Below are 17,960 nucleotides of genomic sequence, written 5' to 3'. Positions count from 1 at the left end.
AACAGTTCAGCCACTGCTGAGAAAATAGTGTTGTATTGTTTTCCTGGGCTCTGCGAAGTGGATCGGCACTTCCCTATGCTAATGTCGTCATCAGAAATCCTCACCACTCCTCTCACCACCGTAGCGCCTCCCGGTGCGGGCACTAGTCCGGGCACATCCGGTTGCGTACATTCAACCGCAGAAGAAGAAGAACTACTCTCGTTGTAGCTGCTGAGATGCAGAGCATCCACCGTGCCAGAGGGGGAGCTGTGTATCTGAGAGCTGGCCTATCTATTACGTCACTTCCAGGTACCTGGCCAATCACAGGACAGTGGGAAAGCTCTCGTTGGCTGGCCAATCACAACGCAGTCCACGTTCTGGGGGTGTGGTTTTGGTCTGAAACAGCGCGGCTAACGAGAGCGTCAGTGAGGAGATATTTTGATCGGCTCGTTTGCAGCGATTAGGAGGTTTTTAACCATGAAAACAAGTAAATATATGTAAGTAGACCTCCATAACTAACATATATATGTGACCATGAAAACAAGTTAATATATGTAAGTAGACCTCCATAACTAACATATATGTGACCATGAAAACAAGTTAATATATGTAAGTAGACCTCCATAACTAACATATACGTGACCATGAAAACAAGTTAATATATGTAAGTAGACCTCCATAACTAACATATATGTGACCATGAAAACAAGTTAATATATGTAAGTAGACCTCCATAACTAACATATACGTGACCATGAAAACAAGTTAATATATGTAAGTAGACCTCCATAACTAACATATATATGTGACCATGAAAACAAGTTAATATATGTAAGTAGACCTCCATAACTAACATATATGTGACCATGAAAACAAGTTAATATATGTAAGTAGACCTCCATAACTAACATATATGTGACCATGAAAACAAGTTAATATATGTAAGTAGACCTCCATAACTAACATATATATGTGACCATGAAAACAAGTTAATATATGTAAGTAGACCTCCATAACTAACATATATGTGACCATGAAAACAAGTTAATATATGTAAGTAGACCTCCATAACTAACATATATGTGACCATGAAAACAAGTTAATATATGTAAGTAGACCTCCATAACTCACATATATGTGACCGTGAAAACAAGTTAATATATGTAAGTAGACCTCCATAACTAACATATATGTGACCGTGAAAACAAGTTAATATATGTAAGTAGACCTCCATAACTCACATATATGTGACCATGAAAACAAGTTAATATATGTAAGTAGACCTCCATAACTAACATATATGTGACCATGAAAACAAGTTAATATATGTAAGTAGACCTCCATAACTAACATATACGTGACCAAGAAAACAAGTTAATATATGTAAGTAGACCTCCATAACTAACATATACGTGACCAAGAAAACAAGTTAATATATGTAAGTAGACCTCCATAACTCACATATACGTGACCGTGAAAACAAGTTAATATATGTAAGTAGACCTCCATAACTCACATATACGTGGCCGTGAAAACAAGTTAATATATGTAAGTAGACCTCCATAACTCACATATACGTGGCCGTGAAAACAAGTTAATATATGTAAGTAGACCTCCATAACTCACATATACGTGACCGTGAAAACAAGTTAATATATGTAAGTAGACCTCCATAACTAACATATACGTGACCGTGAAAACAAGTTAATATATGTAAGTAGACCTCCATAACTCACATATACGTGACCGTGAAAACAAGTTAATATATGTAAGTAGACCTCCATAACTCACATATACGTGACCGTGAAAACAAGTTAATATATGTAAGTAGACCTCCATAACTCACATATACGTGACCGTGAAAACAAGTTAATATATGTAAGTAGACCTCCATAACTAACATATACGTGACCGTGAAAACAAGTTAATATATGTAAGTAGACCTCCATAACTCACATATACGTGACCGTGAAAACAAGTTAATATATGTAAGTAGACCTCCATAACTAACATATACGTGACCGTGAAAACAAGTTAATATATGTAAGTAGACCTCCATAACTAACATATATGTGACCAGGAAAACAAGTTAATATATGTAAGTAGACCTCCATAACTAACATATATGTGACCATGAAAACAAGTTAATATATGTAAGTAGACCTCCATAACTAACATATACGTGACCATGAAAACAAGTTAATATATGTAAGTAGACCTCCATAACTAACATATACGTGACCGTGAAAACAAGTTAATATATGTAAGTAGACCTCCATAACTAACATATACGTGACCGTGAAAACAAGTTAATATATGTAAGTAGACCTCCATAACTAACATATATATGTGACCATGAAAACAAGTTAAGATATGTAAGTAGACCTCCATAACTAACATATATATGTGACCATGAAAACAAGTTAATATATGTAAGTAGACCTCCATAACTCACATATATGTGACCATGAAAACAAGTTAATATATGTTAGTAGACCTCCATAACTCACATATATGTGACCGTGAAAACAAGTTAATATATGTAAGTAGACCTCCATAACTAACATATATGTGACCGTGAAAACAAGTTAATATATGTAAGTAGACCTCCATAACTAACATATATGTGACCGTGAAAACAAGTTAATATATGTAAGTAGACCTCCATAACTAACATATATGTGACCGTGAAAACAAGTTAATATATGTAACTAGACCTCCATAACTAACATATATGTGACCGTGAAAACAAGTTAATATATGTAAGTAGACCTCCATAACTAACATATATGTGACCATGAAAACAAGTTAATATATGTAAGTAGACCTCCATAACTAACATATATGTGACCATGAAAACAAGTTAATATATGTAAGTAGACCTCCATAACTAACATATACGTGACCGTGAAAACAAGTTAATATATGTAAGTAGACCTCCATAACTAACATATACGTGACCGTGAAAACAAGTTAATATATGTAAGTAGACCTCCATAACTAACATATACGTGACCGTGAAAACAAGTTAATATATGTAAGTAGACCTCCATAACTAACATATATATGTGACCATGAAAACAAGTTAATATATGTAAGTAGACCTCCATAACTAACATATATATGTGACCATGAAAACAAGTTAATATATGTAAGTAGACCTCCATAACTAACATATATATGTGACCATGAAAACAAGTTAATATATGTAAGTAGACCTCCATAACTCACATATATGTGACCATGAAAACAAGTTAATATATGTAAGTAGACCTCCATAACTCACATATATGTGACCGTGAAAACAAGTTAATATATGTAAGTAGACCTCCATAACTCACATATATGTGACCGTGAAAACAAGTTAATATATGTAAGTAGACCTCCATAACTAACATATATGTGACCGTGAAAACAAGTTAATATACGTAAGTAGACCTCCATAACTAACATATATGTGACCATGAAAACAAGTTAATATACGTAAGTAGACCTCCATAACTAACATATATGTGACCATGAAAACAAGTTAATATACGTAAGTAGACCTCCATAACTAACATATATGTGACCATGAAAACAAGTTAATATATGTAAGTAGACCTCCATAACTCACATATATGTGACCATGAAAACAAGTTAATATATGTAAGTAGACCTCCATAACTAACATATATGTGACCGTGAAAACAAGTTAATATATGTAAGTAGACCTCCATAACTAACATATATGTGACCATGAAAACAAGTTAATATATGTAAGTAGACCTCCATAACTAACATATATGTGACCATGAAAACAAGTTAATATATGTAAGTAGACCTCCATAACTCACATATATGTGACCATGAAAACAAGTTAATATATGTAAGTAGACCTCCATAACTAACATATACGTGACCATGAAAACAAGTTAATATATGTAAGTAGACCTCCATAACTAACATATACGTGACCATGAAAACAAGTTAATATATGTAAGTAGACCTCCATAACTAACATATATGTGACCATGAAAACAAGTTAATATATGTAAGTAGACCTCCATAACTAACATATACGTGACCATGAAAACAAGTTAATATATGTAAGTAGACCTCCATAACTCACATATACGTGACCATGAAAACAAGTTAATATATGTAAGTAGACCTCCATAACTAACATATACGTGACCATGAAAACAAGTTAATATATGTAAGTAGACCTCCATAACTAACATATATATGTGACCATGAAAACAAGTTAATATATGTAAGTAGACCTCCATAACTAACATATATGTGACCGTGAAAACAAGTTAATATATGTAAGTAGACCTTCATAACTAACATATATGTGACAATGAAAACAAGTTAATATATGTAAGTAGACCTCCATAACTAACATATATGTGACCATGAAAACAAGTTAATATATGTAAGTAGACCTCCATAACTAACATATATGTGACCGTGAAAACAAGTTAATATATGTAAGTAGACCTCCATAACTCACATATACGTGACCGTGAAAACAAGTTAATATATGTAAGTAGACCTCCATAACTCACATATACGTGACCGTGAAAACAAGTTAATATATGTAAGTAGACCTCCATAACTCACATATACGTGACCGTGAAAACAAGTTAATATATGTAAGTAGACCTCCATAACTCACATATACGTGACCGTGAAAACAAGTTAATTTATGTAAGTAGACCTCCATAACTAACATATACGTGACCATGAAAACAAGTTAATATATGTAAGTAGACCTCCATGACTAACATATACGTGACCATGAAAACAAGTTAATATATGTAAGTAGACCTCCATAACTAACATATACGTGACCATGAAAACAAGTTAATATATGTAAGTAGACCTCCATAACTAACATATATGTGACCGTGAAAACAAGTTAATATATGTAAGTAGACCTCCATAACTAACATATATGTGACCGTGAAAACAAGTTAATATATGTAAGTAGACCTCCATAACTAACATATATGTGACCATGAAAACAAGTTAATATATGTAAGTAGACCTCCATAACTAACATATATATGTGACCATGAAAACAAGTTAATATATGTAAGTAGACCTCCATAACTAACATATATGTGACCATGAAAACAAGTTAATATATGTAAGTAGACCTCCATAACTAACATATATGTGACCATGAAAACAAGTTAATATATGTAAGTAACCCTTCCAACTGGAAACAGACGTTTTTGTGACGTTGTTAACCCCTCACTTCCTGCACCAAACTCCATCACAATCACAGCAGCTGCCTCCATCAGTAAACTCGAATGGACTTATTTTCAGTTACTTTTGGCTTCTGAAATGCTTTGTTCAGATTGACCTCAGTGACATCTAACGTAGACACAGATGTGTTTGTGTTGTGTTTTGTGTTCATTTGGTTGTTGTGTTGTCGATCTACAGCCTGTTCTCTGATTCACATGGTGTAAAAAGTCACTCTGCTCTTGCAGCTCTAGTCTAATGACAGTCTGAATGTTTTTAGAGGGTTTTATTTTATTCCACCATGACGAGCAGAAACTTCCTGCACGGCCAAAACCATTTTTCTGAACACATAATTGGCAAAAATGTAACAAAATCATGGGATTGGCACAGATTATTGCTAATTTCGGTCTTAAAGTATTGACACACGATGCCTTCACTAAGCTGATGAGGAATTTAGAATAAAAACGTGATCCACCGTGTGCTCGCTGCTGTGACCCCACGACCTCTCTGAGGTCACAGGAGGTGCAGAGTGTGCAGCAGGAGAACGGGGACCTCTACTGGAGAACAGGTGAAAGGCGAGTGTCAACACGTAGTCGTGCAGCTGCAGCTGAACGGTGATGAGTTCACGCTCAAATAATGAGGATTTGTCAATAAAAGATAATTACGCTAAATGAGGGATAATAAGATTGTACATGGCTACGTTTACACAATGTTTTCAGCTGTAAATCGGTATTTTGTGACGTGGAGACGTTGAGATGTTGGCCCCGCCCCTCGCCGTGACAATGGTGAATTAACCACCAGAGGTGAAATAAGTAATAATAAATAAACTGCACGTCAAATTAATTAATAACACAACTTTCACTAATAAATAAACCTTCAAGTTTGTCTAAACATTTGTGATTTTTACTGTTTCAATATGTTGCCGGGGCATCGCTGACAACAACAACTGGGGCTGATGTTCGAGGCCTGCGTTTATTTACTGTGTGTTTACATGGAGCACAATCCTAAACAACACACACAACACAGACACACAGGGAGCACTGCTTTGTTTCCTAATGTTTAGAACTTGACATAACCTCCATTTCCTGAGGTTTATAAACGGATCTCTCGCTTTCTCCTGCACCAAAGCAGCTGCTGCTCCTCTGCTGCCTCGTGTGGTCACTTTGAGTCACTGTGTTAAATTAAAATGAAGGATTTCAAAAACTGAAGTCACAAGTGAACACATTAGAAGTCCGTGATGGAGGCAGCAGTGGATCAACAACTCCTGTGTGTGATGTTTAATCCACTGATTTTCTCTCTGTGAGAGGACGAGCGTCATCTTCACAGTGAGATGAAGCAGTGAACACGTTATTTTATTCACCCTCTTATCTGCTCACATTAATCTGTGAATTAGTTTTCCACTGACTTTTTAAACCTTTTTAATTATTCAGGCCCGAGCAGCAAAGATATTATTATTCTTTTTCTCACAGATTTCTGCGACTCTGAACGTGTTTCGGCAAAATGTGTGTGGAAAAGTGGATGTGGGAGGGGTTAAATTAGTGTGCCACGCCTACTGTCCAAACTCACCCTGAAGCGCAGGTTTATCCACACGCACCAACATTGGTACATGTGACGACAAGAACACATCATGACTGGAGAGCGGCCATCTTGTTTTATTTGATGTCTCTCGTCTGACTGAGTTGGTAAATTCGTCTCCCTCCTACACAACGTTTACAAACAAACAAACAAACAAACAAACAAACAAACGCTCACCATCAGTTACTCACATTCCAGCTCTTGCCCAATAGAAACCCGGCGACCTCTGCATAGTTTGCACTCACAGGGGTCACAGGGGTCAGCGGCTGTTTTTATTGATTGTTATTTTTTCTGCTCCTCTCACACGAGCATTTCCCTCGACTGTGATGCAGAACAATCCCACGTCGTCGTCGCCGTCGTCGTCTTCATCGTCCTCGTCCTCGCCGAGGCCGCGGCAGTGTGGACGTGACGCATGGCCAGGACAATGGGAGGATGCGGAGGCATCGGGTGAAACACCCGTGCTGTCATGGCGACGACGGTGTTATATGGTGCAGTGTCCACTTCCTGAGTTTTATGTTTTGACACCCACAGCCAGCTGAGGGGCCTCCCCCGTGTTTTGCCTTGTTAAAAATGATGGGATGGCGACTGTGGAGCCTGGAAGTCTGATAATGCATAAAATGTGTTTTTGTGTGGATCACGCTATAAAAGTGCCCCGAGCTCAGCGTCTGTGCTGCTGCTGCCGTGACATCTGGTGAAATCATAGAAGCATTTTTTTTTTCTTCTTCTTCTTCTGCAGGACCCTGTCCCGTCCTGTTTGCAGTTGCCGTGGCGACGGGGAAGAGCAGGGGTTTGGTCCGAGCTCACTGGGACTGAAGAGGAGGCGGCGGTTTGGACGGGATGGACCGCATTCAGTTCCAGGGCTTTCCAGAGTCTCCCAGGGGCTTCATTAAAACAAAAGGAGGAGGAGGAAGAGGAGGTGGGACTTCCTGTTGGGAGGGAGCCAACCGAGCATGACCCTACATGGCTCTGTAACGTTTGTTGATGTTATTGTTTTTGGTGAGAGTCCGTCATCTGAAAACAGACTCTGTCAGGCAAAACTATCAGACCTGACAGAGTTAAGAATATTTTCACTGCTTCATTTCACCATTTCACCACCATTTTCCAACAGGAAACTGTTTGTAAACCGCACCCTCCTACACCAAACCCCAGAGAGAAAATCAGTGTTTTAAGCTCACTGGGACACAGGAGCTGCTGGTCTACTGCTGCCTCGTGTGGTCACTTTGTGTCACTGAGTTAAACCAAATGAAGGAGAACAAAAGCCGAAATCACTACTGAACACATTTGAACTGGGTTAGGGTTAGGGTAGCTTACTGTGTGCAGTGATGTTAAAATCGCTGACTTTCTCTATGGAGTTTGGTTTGAAAAAATAAAGACTGTTCTGTTTTTCAGCTGCCGATCATTTTTTTTCAACACTTTTTATTGTTTGTCTCTAAATCATAATTCTGTTGCTTGGCAGTGTAGGCAGACGTTTCCTCACCTTTTTACATTTACCTTTAGAACTTTATATCTGGAGCAGGTCCTTTTTCAAAGTCGACCACGTTATACAGCCGTCAGCTCTGAATGATGTCACATGACCTCCCCAACACCTGGAGGGCAAAAAAAAACAAAAAACAATAGAGTGACCCGTTTTAAATCACCTGACACCACAGATGAACACGATGTTTTTACTCCTCCCACAAATCTGATTTGAAGCATTGAAAACAAGAAGTGTCTCACATCATGTGGACACTATTAGGTTGAATGCAATACACAACTTCACCACTAGATGCCACTAAATCCCTCACATTGAATTTTACTTTAATTAATTAAAGTGATGGATGTGGGATTTTTTGTATGTATTTGCAATATAGACTTTAGCTAGTTAACACACACACACACACACACACACACAGCACCGTCGATCCATTGCTGCCTCCATCACTAAGATGGACACAAAGTGACCACACGGGGCAGCAGAGGACCACCAGCTCCTGTGTCTCTGTGAGCTAAAATCACTGATTTTCTCTATGGACTTTGGAGTGGGAGAGTGAGTGATTTCAACTTCTGTTTTCAGTTAAAAAACTAAGATATTTGTTCTTAAATGTCTTAAAAATGTTGTTTGTCAGTTCATCTCAGTGTTAGACAGACATGTCTGGCAGGAAACTGAAGTTTGTAAACCACTCACTCTCCCACACCAAATCCACTGCTGCCTCCATTACGGAGTTCAAATGTCTTATCTTTGTGACTTCAGCTTTTAAAAATCCTTCATTTTGATTGAACTCAGTGACACAAAGTGACCACACGGGGCAGCAGAGGACCAGCAGCTCCTGTGTCTCTGTGAGCTTAAAATGACAGTTTTCTCTGTGGAGTTTGGTGCAGGTGAGTGAAGAGTTAAAAAACTTCAGTTTTCAGTCAGATAAGTGTCTCTAACAAGTGAGATAAAGGACTGAATGACTATTGTATTCACTACAGAGACAACTTGACAACAAGAAGCCTGGAGGAGGATTTTAAAGTGCATCGATAACAGGAATAAAGAAGAATTCAGAAATAATGACGACGTTGTCTCAGTGTGGGACGACAGCCGCATGAATCACAGGTTGTTTTCCCCTAAAATATGATTTACATGTGAGAGAAATAAAAAAAAATAAAATAGGCTTCCCGGTCATAAAAATAAAAGTGTCAGTTTCCCCCAATGTGACCTGATAAAGTTACAGTGTCCAGATGAAAAAGAGCAGGAAATAAATAGAGTGACATGTTGGTTTCACTGCAGTGAATTATTTCAGGTCATTCTCTCCTGTACATTCCACTCATATTAAAAACCTTTAACTGTTCATGACGCTTGCTCAACATTCACATGTTAAAAATCATATTTTGTTGTTGTTTTAAAAGAGAATAAAAACAACTGCAAAACTGGACAAAGAACTGAGTGAAAATTCAAGTGTGACTGTGATCTTGGCTTCATTATCAATGTTTCTGTGAGCTGAATAAATAAACTCTGAATAAATAAAAGAGAGAAAGGGGAAAAAAATCTGGAATCAATGTCTTTTTTTTGGTTTTGACACGTACTTCACAGACATTTGCCGAGTAAACAAACAACAGCTGTGGCTTCAGTTTTATGGCAATTTGTCCGAGGCATCGCTGCACAGTGTCGTCACTGTACAGTGACTCGGCCACTGTCTTCTCCGGGTTATTATTATTATTATTCGTGGGAAAAGGCTGGAATGAATCTCCATGATGGAGCCGAGAGGCCGGAAATCACGAGACCAACATACAGAGAAGCTTTCACACTCATATTCACACCTACGGTCAATTTAGTGATTATGGAAAAACATGGAAACTCCACACAGACAAAGACTTGAGGGGAAATCTGCTGATATTTACCACTTTATCTCACTGTTCTGACTGGAAACCACTCACTCTATCACACCAAAGTCCATAGAGAAAATCAGCGTTTTAAAGATCCCATAGTCTGGAAGTGCCAATTAACGCTGCCTTTTTGTGTGTACCTGCCACATGACCTCGTTTATGAAGCCCTAAAAGAAGCGGAACGGCACTTCCGTTGACTAGTTACGTCACTGGTGAATTTCACCACTCCTCTAAACAGCAGCGCCTGCTAGTCCGGGCACTAGAGTCCGGGCACAGCGGGTGACGTACTTTCAACCGTAGAAGAAGAAGAACTACTCTTGTTGTAGCTGCTGAGCTCCGTTCAACCGATACGCTATCGCTACAGGCTAAGCTACACGCTACACTCGTGTAGCGTGTATTTGCATGTGTGTTTATCATCTCGGTAACCACGACGTTATCCAAGCTCCAGGCGTCCTGCAGCAGTCCTTCACTGTCACAGTGTCTTCTGACACTGGCTCAGACTCCGGATCAAATGTGTAAGGGATTACGACATTACTCAATGTTTTGATCATGGCTAGCGGTGCATCTGCCTTTCCAGAGGGGGAGCTGCGGATCTGAGAGCTGACGTGCCAATGACGTCACATCCAGGTAACTGGCCAATCACAAGACAGGGACAAAGCGTCAGTGATGAGACATTTACATCGGCTCGTTTGTAGCGACTAGGACGTTTTTGACCATAGAAACGACTTCATGTTTGTCAGTACACCTCCATATCTCACATAGAAGTGAGACAGGACCATGCTATGGCCGCTTTAAGCTCACGGGGACACAGGAGCTGCTGGTCCTCTGCTGCCTCGTGTGGTCACTTTGTGTCACTGAGTTAAATCAAAATGAAGGCTTTGAAAAGCCGAAGTCACAAATAAACACATTAGAACTCAGTGATGGAGGCAGCAGTGGATCAACAACTTCTGTTTGTGTGTGATGTTAAGATCACTGATTTTCTCTGTGAGGTTCGGTGTGTGTGTGTGTGTGTGTGTGTGTGTGTGTGTGGGAGAGTGAGTGGTTCACAGACTTCAGTTTCTAACAGTGAGATAAAACAGTGAACACAGTGTTTTATTAGGACTATCATGATCATCAGTTATTCAACTGTTTACTGAGAAGCTGCCGTCACAAACACGTGACGCCGCTGAATCTTGTCTGTGATTGGACACTGATTGGAGAAGCTTGTTCCTGCTGCTCCACCCGTGAGCCTCATGTGGACGACAAAGATGGAGATGAATTCTTTTTAAATCCTCTGAGGTCGACATCACACGAGCTCTGGTGTAAATAACCAAACCACGTCCATTTTCTCTCTTAATGAAGTGTGTTACACCAGCAGGCTGTTGTTTAATCTACGACATCATTGATCCATTACAAGACACTGATTACAACTGACACACACACACACACGTTTTAAGACACACAATTACAAAGAACAAGCGGACACACATGCTCACACACACAGGCGTGGGTATAAATACACAGATTCCCTTGTTCCTCGTTCTCACACCCACACAAACACACACACGCACACGCACACACACACATTCCTTGACTCCAGCTCTGCGCGGGTGTGTTTACACGCCGCCATCACTCCGTGGTCTGGCGTGAGACATCGAAAGTGATCAGAAATGGGATGGAGGAAAAAAGCCGGGAGAGTAAATAAGTCATAAATCTTGGTTCCGCTGTAAACACCAAACACAAAAACCCCGGCGTGTTGTGGCGTCCGTGCTGACGGGACGACATTCCTGCTGCTTCTCCACAAGAAAGGACAAGAGCTGCAAGTTTACGGGGTTTTGGTCGGTTTCTGCAGAGCATCTGGTGACTTTAATCACAACAAAGCACAATTAGTCAGGAGGAGGAGGAGGAGGAGGAGAGATGAAGGCTCTGGTCCAGGATGAAGCTACGACGTGGGAGAAAGAGGAAGAACATTCATGTGTTTCCTCTGCTGGTGACATAATGAGGGACATTTTTTTCTGTTAATGTCTGATTACCAGGGGTTCTCAAACACTGGGTTGTGGGAGATGTTTTGTTGGCCCCCCCCAAAACTAATTTATCTGAATTTTTTTTTAAGATTTAGATGTGAAGGACAAATGGGAGGGTTGTGTCAGGACGGGTTTCCGTGGTGACTGCTGTGGTGAGCTGTAGAGAGGGAGCAGCCAGAAGACACGAAAAAAAAAAACCTGGAAAATGATGAATTTAGCAAATCAAAAGTGATGCTAACGGCTACAGATATGATTGTAAATCATGCACCACCCATGGCACAGGTGTAAATATCATTATTTCAGGTTATTTAGTATTAATAGTTCGAATTTTGAAAGTCACTTGTGGTGTTCCACAGGTCTCAGTGCTTGGACCACTGCTGTTCATTCTGTATATTAATGATTTTTTATTTGGATTTCTAAGTCAATGACACAACTATATACGTATATTTAAAGCAGCAGGTACCAGGGCTATCAGAGTTGTGATTCACCTTACAGGACTTTTTAGATTTCAAAGCAGGGGCCATAGACTGTCCTGGAAAAGTCCTGGAAAAGTCCTGGAAAAGCCTTGAGCCTTTGAATCCACAACAATGAAACGTCAACGTTGTCCTCGTAGCCACTTCTGTCCGTGTTTTCTAAATTTGTGTTCACACCCAAAGATTTTAAACAGAGCTCCACACACAACGCTCTGTATGGAGCTCCACACACGACGCTCTGTATGGAGCTCACTACACGACGCTCTGTATGGAGCTCACTACACGACGCTCTGTATGGAACTCACTACACGACGCTCTGTATGGAGCTCCACACAAGACGCTCTGTATGGAGCTCCACACACAACGCTCTGTATGGAGCTCACTACACGACGCTCCGTATGGAGCTCCACACACGACGCTCTGTATGGAGCTCACTACACGACGCTCTGTATGGAGCTCCACACAAGACGCTCTGTATGGAGCTCACTACACGACGCTCTGTATGGAGCTCACTACACGACGCTCTGTATGGAGCTCACTACACGACGCTCTGTATGGAACTCACTACACGACGCTCTGTATGGAGCTCCACACAAGACGCTCTGTATGGAGCTCCACACACAACGCTCTGTATGGAGCTCACTACACGACGCTCTGTATGGAGCTCCACACACGACGCTCTGTATGGAGCTCACTACACGACGCTCTGTATGGAGCTCCACACCAGCGCTCTGTATGGAGCTCACTACACGACGCTCTGTATGGAGCTCCACACAAGACGCTCTGTATGGAGCTCACTACACGACGCTCTGTATGGAGCTCACTACACGACGCTCTGTATGGAGCTCACTACACGACGCTCTGTATGGAGCTCCACACACGACGCTCTGTATGGAGCTCACTACACGACGCTCTGTATGGAGCTCCACACACGACGCTCTGTATGGAGCTCACTACACGACGCTCTGTATGGAGCTCCACACAAGACGCTCTGTATGGAGCTCACTACACAACGCTCTGTATGGAGCTCCACAGGTTGTTCTCCAGGAGTCAAACGCGTCAATCGACCCGGCCACGCAAGTATCACGTCTGTGCATCGAATTGTCAAAATTCTTGCACGTCCGGTGTGAACACAGCATCCGACTGCACGCGCCCACGTGGCCGATTCCAGGGGTTTGACCTTCATGAGCAGAGTGAGCATCAGGTCTGTTTAATAATAAAGAGACAGAGATTTGAAACTGATCCTACTCTCACTTGTAAAAGTTGCTCATGTGAGCGGAGGATGAAACTGATCGTAGAAGAGTGGGTGTGAAATATATGCACAGCCCTCAGCCACCTGGAGCCCTGTGTGTGTGTGTGTGTGTGTGTGTGTGACATGTAAGCCTATAGGAGCAACAACCCCAATAACTTCTACAGCTCAAATAAGTGCCTCACACACGGCTATCACCACGTTTACTGATGAAGAGCCTCATTATTATCAAGAGAGGGAGAGAGGGAGTGAGAGAGGGAGGGCGAGTTCACTCCAACCTCACATGTCACCGACAGCTGTGTGGCCACGCCTCCTTCTTCAGAACGCGACCATAAAACGCTTTGTCGACATAAAACAAAGAGATTGGTTTTGACGTGGGTGGAGATTTTACCTCATTTGGGGTTTTTACAAAAAAAAGTGAAGGAGATTTTCTGGATTGATCCTGAGCTTTATGGTCTGCTTCCCCCTCTTTGCTGGGTCACTGGATTTATTCCTGCGTCTGCACAGCAGGACATAAATCATCCTCGGACTGTCTTTCTTCTTCTTCTCTCCTCTCTCTCTCTCCTCCGGAAGAATTAGCCCCACAGACGTTACCACATTGTACTTTGCGGTGCATACTTGTTCAAAAAGGGGGAACCAGTCCTGGCTCCTCCACGGCCCCAGTCCTGCAGGCCCCCAGTGCCTCTTTCCCTCACTCTCTAATTAGATTAGCCGGGTCCCCAATCTGGCAACCCAGGGCTCCAATCTGACAAATCCAGCTACCTTTTGTGGCGTCGCAATAATCTGGTCTTGAGCCGGAGGAAATGACCTAAACGTTGGTCAGCGTGGTTTTCTGTTACACCCAACGCTTCGCTGACAAAATGGGAGTCATGAAGACGTGGAGGCGAAAAGGGGGGGAACGAGGAAGAGCAGTTACGGCCGAAGGCTCTGTAAAGAGTGCAGCGGCCGAGGGCAGGGTTTGTGGTCAGGGTGGCCATTTTGGGGAGGGAAAGCTGGCAGCTGACGGAGCCGTCGCAGGTCGGGTTGCTTCCAAACCAGCCAATTAGGCGCCCAGGGGCCTTCGGATGTCAATAAATAGCAGCGGAGTGTGTCGCTACTTGGAAGCACGTTCAGGTTAGTTTGCAGTGAAAATTTAAAAATGGAATCTAATGGGTTTTTATCTTTCAGCGTCTTCAAGGACGTCGTAAAAAAAACATCAGAGGAAGACTCGACTCACACGGCGATGAGGTCAAAGTCAGAAAGAGACTTGTGACAGGCGCTGAATGATTTCAAATAGTGGGTAAAAGAAAACGTTTAAGTGCAGGAGTTATCGCCAAGTTCTCTGCTTTCCTCCCACATTCCAAAAACACACAGATTTGGGGAATTGGACGCTCTAACACCCCAAAACACGCTGGTTGCAGAGCGGTGACGCTGCGCTCCCGTTCTAGTTAACATGTCAAAGGTCACTGGTTGCGAATGTCTGCGCGTCATCAGGTCGGCTCGGTTGCGGAAGGTCAGAGCAGATGTTGCAGCAGAGCCGAATAAATTCACGTAATTTTGTGTTTGTGCACACACAAGCCACACGGGGCGCCTGCACGACGTTTACCAACACTCTTCTTTGAACGTTATCTTCAACTTTCAGGGGAAGTTCGGGGAACTGTCTGAATCTGAATCTAACGTAAGAAGCAGAACTTTAAACTACACAGTGAGCAGTGAACGTAAATTAGCCAAAAGGTTTCCAACGCTAACGAATCTGTAGGAATTTATTTAAATTTAAGTCAACTTTTCATGATGTTATTTTTACATACACAAATTAGCCACTAAAATTCTCCAAGCTCTTCCCCAACGACATGAGAACAGCTTTTTATCTCTGTCTGACTCAGAGAGCCCCCTAGTGACAGAAATAACATATTGCACCTTTAAATATATGGATTATTCTTACATTTATTTTTGTTTCCCACATTTACATGTGAACTGTGTTCATTGTTTTAAATTTATAAAAGTTTAGTTGTTCAAGCTTAAGAGTCTGCTCACCAAAGTGAGCAGTAGGTGGCAAAGCCAAAGTTTCCACAGACGCATAAGAATGTAAATAATGTTGATTCAGTACTTACTTTTAATATTCCAAGATGATTTTTTCAGGTTTTTGAAAGTGATAATTAAGCAGTTAAAGCACTTTTTAAAAAGGTAGGAAATCTTCATTTTTACATTGTGACCAAAAGAGCCATTAAAAAGAGATTTAGTGAACTAAAGTGTTGTTACTGGACGTGATTTTAAAACTCACATTTTAGAGGAAATGAATCCAGGATTAGCAGCGACGGACTGAATTTGTAATTTCATACAAATCAAAATAAAAATGTTTCTGTTTTCTCTAATAATCACATTTTTCTAACCCTAACTCTAACCTATCTATCCATATATAAATACATATACATATATCTATATATATTTATATATTCAAAAGCCATTTAATGTTAGTAAACAGTAAATTAAATCCAGACTTTCACTGAAATTTAAAGATGATTTTTTTCAGGGTTTTTTCTGTTCATGTGTTTTTGTTCATAAATAGAATTTATAGATGACACGATTAAGAAATATGTAAAAAAACGACATAAAAGTGAGTCTGTGGAGGTAAAAGTGAAGGAGGTGGACGGTGTCTCCCGCAGTGAGACACATGTGTGGACACATGTGTGGACAAGACCAGAGCCAGGCATCGAGATGAGACATGACTGAAGAAAACCCAGGACGATGCCTGGAGATTTTTCACCGACAGGAAGTGAGCGCTGAGAATGATTCGGCCTCGTAAATCTTTTGTGTGTGTGTGTGTGTGTGTGTGTGTGTGTGTGTGTGTGTGTGTGTAGCTATGACACAAATCAAAATGTTGTGATGAATGAATGTTGTTGTGTTTGAGGACATGTGGTGAAGAAAAGCTGAAGAGCTGAAGCTCAGAGACATGTTCATGTCCACATCCATGTCCACGTCCACGTCCTTGTGAATGAGTGATGTTGGAAGTGAAGGTGAAGGATTTCTCACGTCCCACCCCTCTTTCTTTTTCTTTTCATCCTTCCGTCTCTTCTTCTTCTTCTTTCTTCATTTTTTGTTCTTTAAAGTTGTTTTTCCACATCCTGGTTTCTCTTCTTCTTCTTTCTTCATTTTTTTGTTTTAAAGTCGTGTTTCTGTCACGACGTCTTCCTTCATTAAGAACTTTGAGAACAACACACACACAGGATGAGTCATCCCTCATCAGATGATGATGATGATGATGATGATGATGATGATGATGAAGATGAAGATGAAGTAGATATTAACCCTCAGCTCTTTCCCACAAACACAAATAATCAGAGCTGATGTTCGATCTCTTCCTCCCTCTGCCATAATTATAGATAATTGTTGGAGCTAATTTGGACCATTTGTCTGAACTTTATCACCTAATTTTTGGATTTTTTGGATTCATCTGGACCCGCTCTAGTCCAGGTCTGTACCAGATCTAGTCCAGGTCTGGACCTCAGACCTGCTACAAAGACCACTACAGACCAGGACACGTCAGTTACAGATGTGTCCTCTCCCACACCAAACCCCATAGAGAAAATCAGTGATTTAACATCACAGCACAGTGCTTGTTGATCCACTGCTGCTAATAGGTTTTAATAGGTGTTGATGTTTAAAACTGATCATAAGTGAATTTTTGTATTTTGCATTTTCACTAATAAAAGTCTTTTTTGACTGGAAACTGAAGAAACTGCTTCACTTTGTCACTCTCCCACACCAAACTCCATAGAGAAAAGCAGTGATTTTCGCTCTCAGGGACACAGGAGCTCACAGGAGTTTCTGATCCACTGCTGCCTCCATCACTACGTTCAAATGGGTTTATTTTGTGATTTCGGATTAATCAGATTAATTTCAGTGACACAAACTGACCACATGAGGCAGCAGTAGACCAGCAGCTCCTGTGTCCTATGTGAGCTAAAAACGCTGATTTTCTGTGTGGGATAGCGAGCGGTTTAAAAACATCAGTTTCCTATAAGAAAATACCCGTCAAATGGTGAAAAGAAGTAGTGAACATGTTCTTATGTATATTTTATTAGATTTGTCTCTTGTTAAGTGGCTAAACTCTGTTTTATTCTT

The 17,960-nt window shown here is 40.8% G+C and overlaps 1 protein-coding gene across 9 annotated transcripts in view; it reads right to left on the bottom strand.

Annotated features, from left to right (window-relative positions):
• crppa (CDP-L-ribitol pyrophosphorylase A) overlaps positions 1-17,960 on the bottom strand; it is a 76,407-nt gene that overhangs the window by 2,701 nt on the left and 55,746 nt on the right. For 5 of the 9 annotated variants that reach the window (XR_009241943.1, XR_009241949.1, XR_009241951.1 and 2 more), the window contains one exon: positions 5,053-8,375. The gene's annotated coding sequence lies outside the window, so the exon portion shown is untranslated. Of the gene's footprint in view, positions 1-5,052; positions 8,376-17,960 lie in introns of those variants that run through there. The other 4 variants (XR_009241946.1, XR_009241947.1, XR_009241948.1 and 1 more) reach the window with 4 other exon arrangements.

Source organism: Solea solea, chromosome 13, assembly GCF_958295425.1.
Source record: "Solea solea chromosome 13, fSolSol10.1, whole genome shotgun sequence".
Taxonomy (NCBI): Eukaryota; Metazoa; Chordata; class Actinopteri; order Pleuronectiformes; family Soleidae; genus Solea; species Solea solea.
This window is presented reverse-complemented; position numbering and strand designations above follow the sequence as displayed.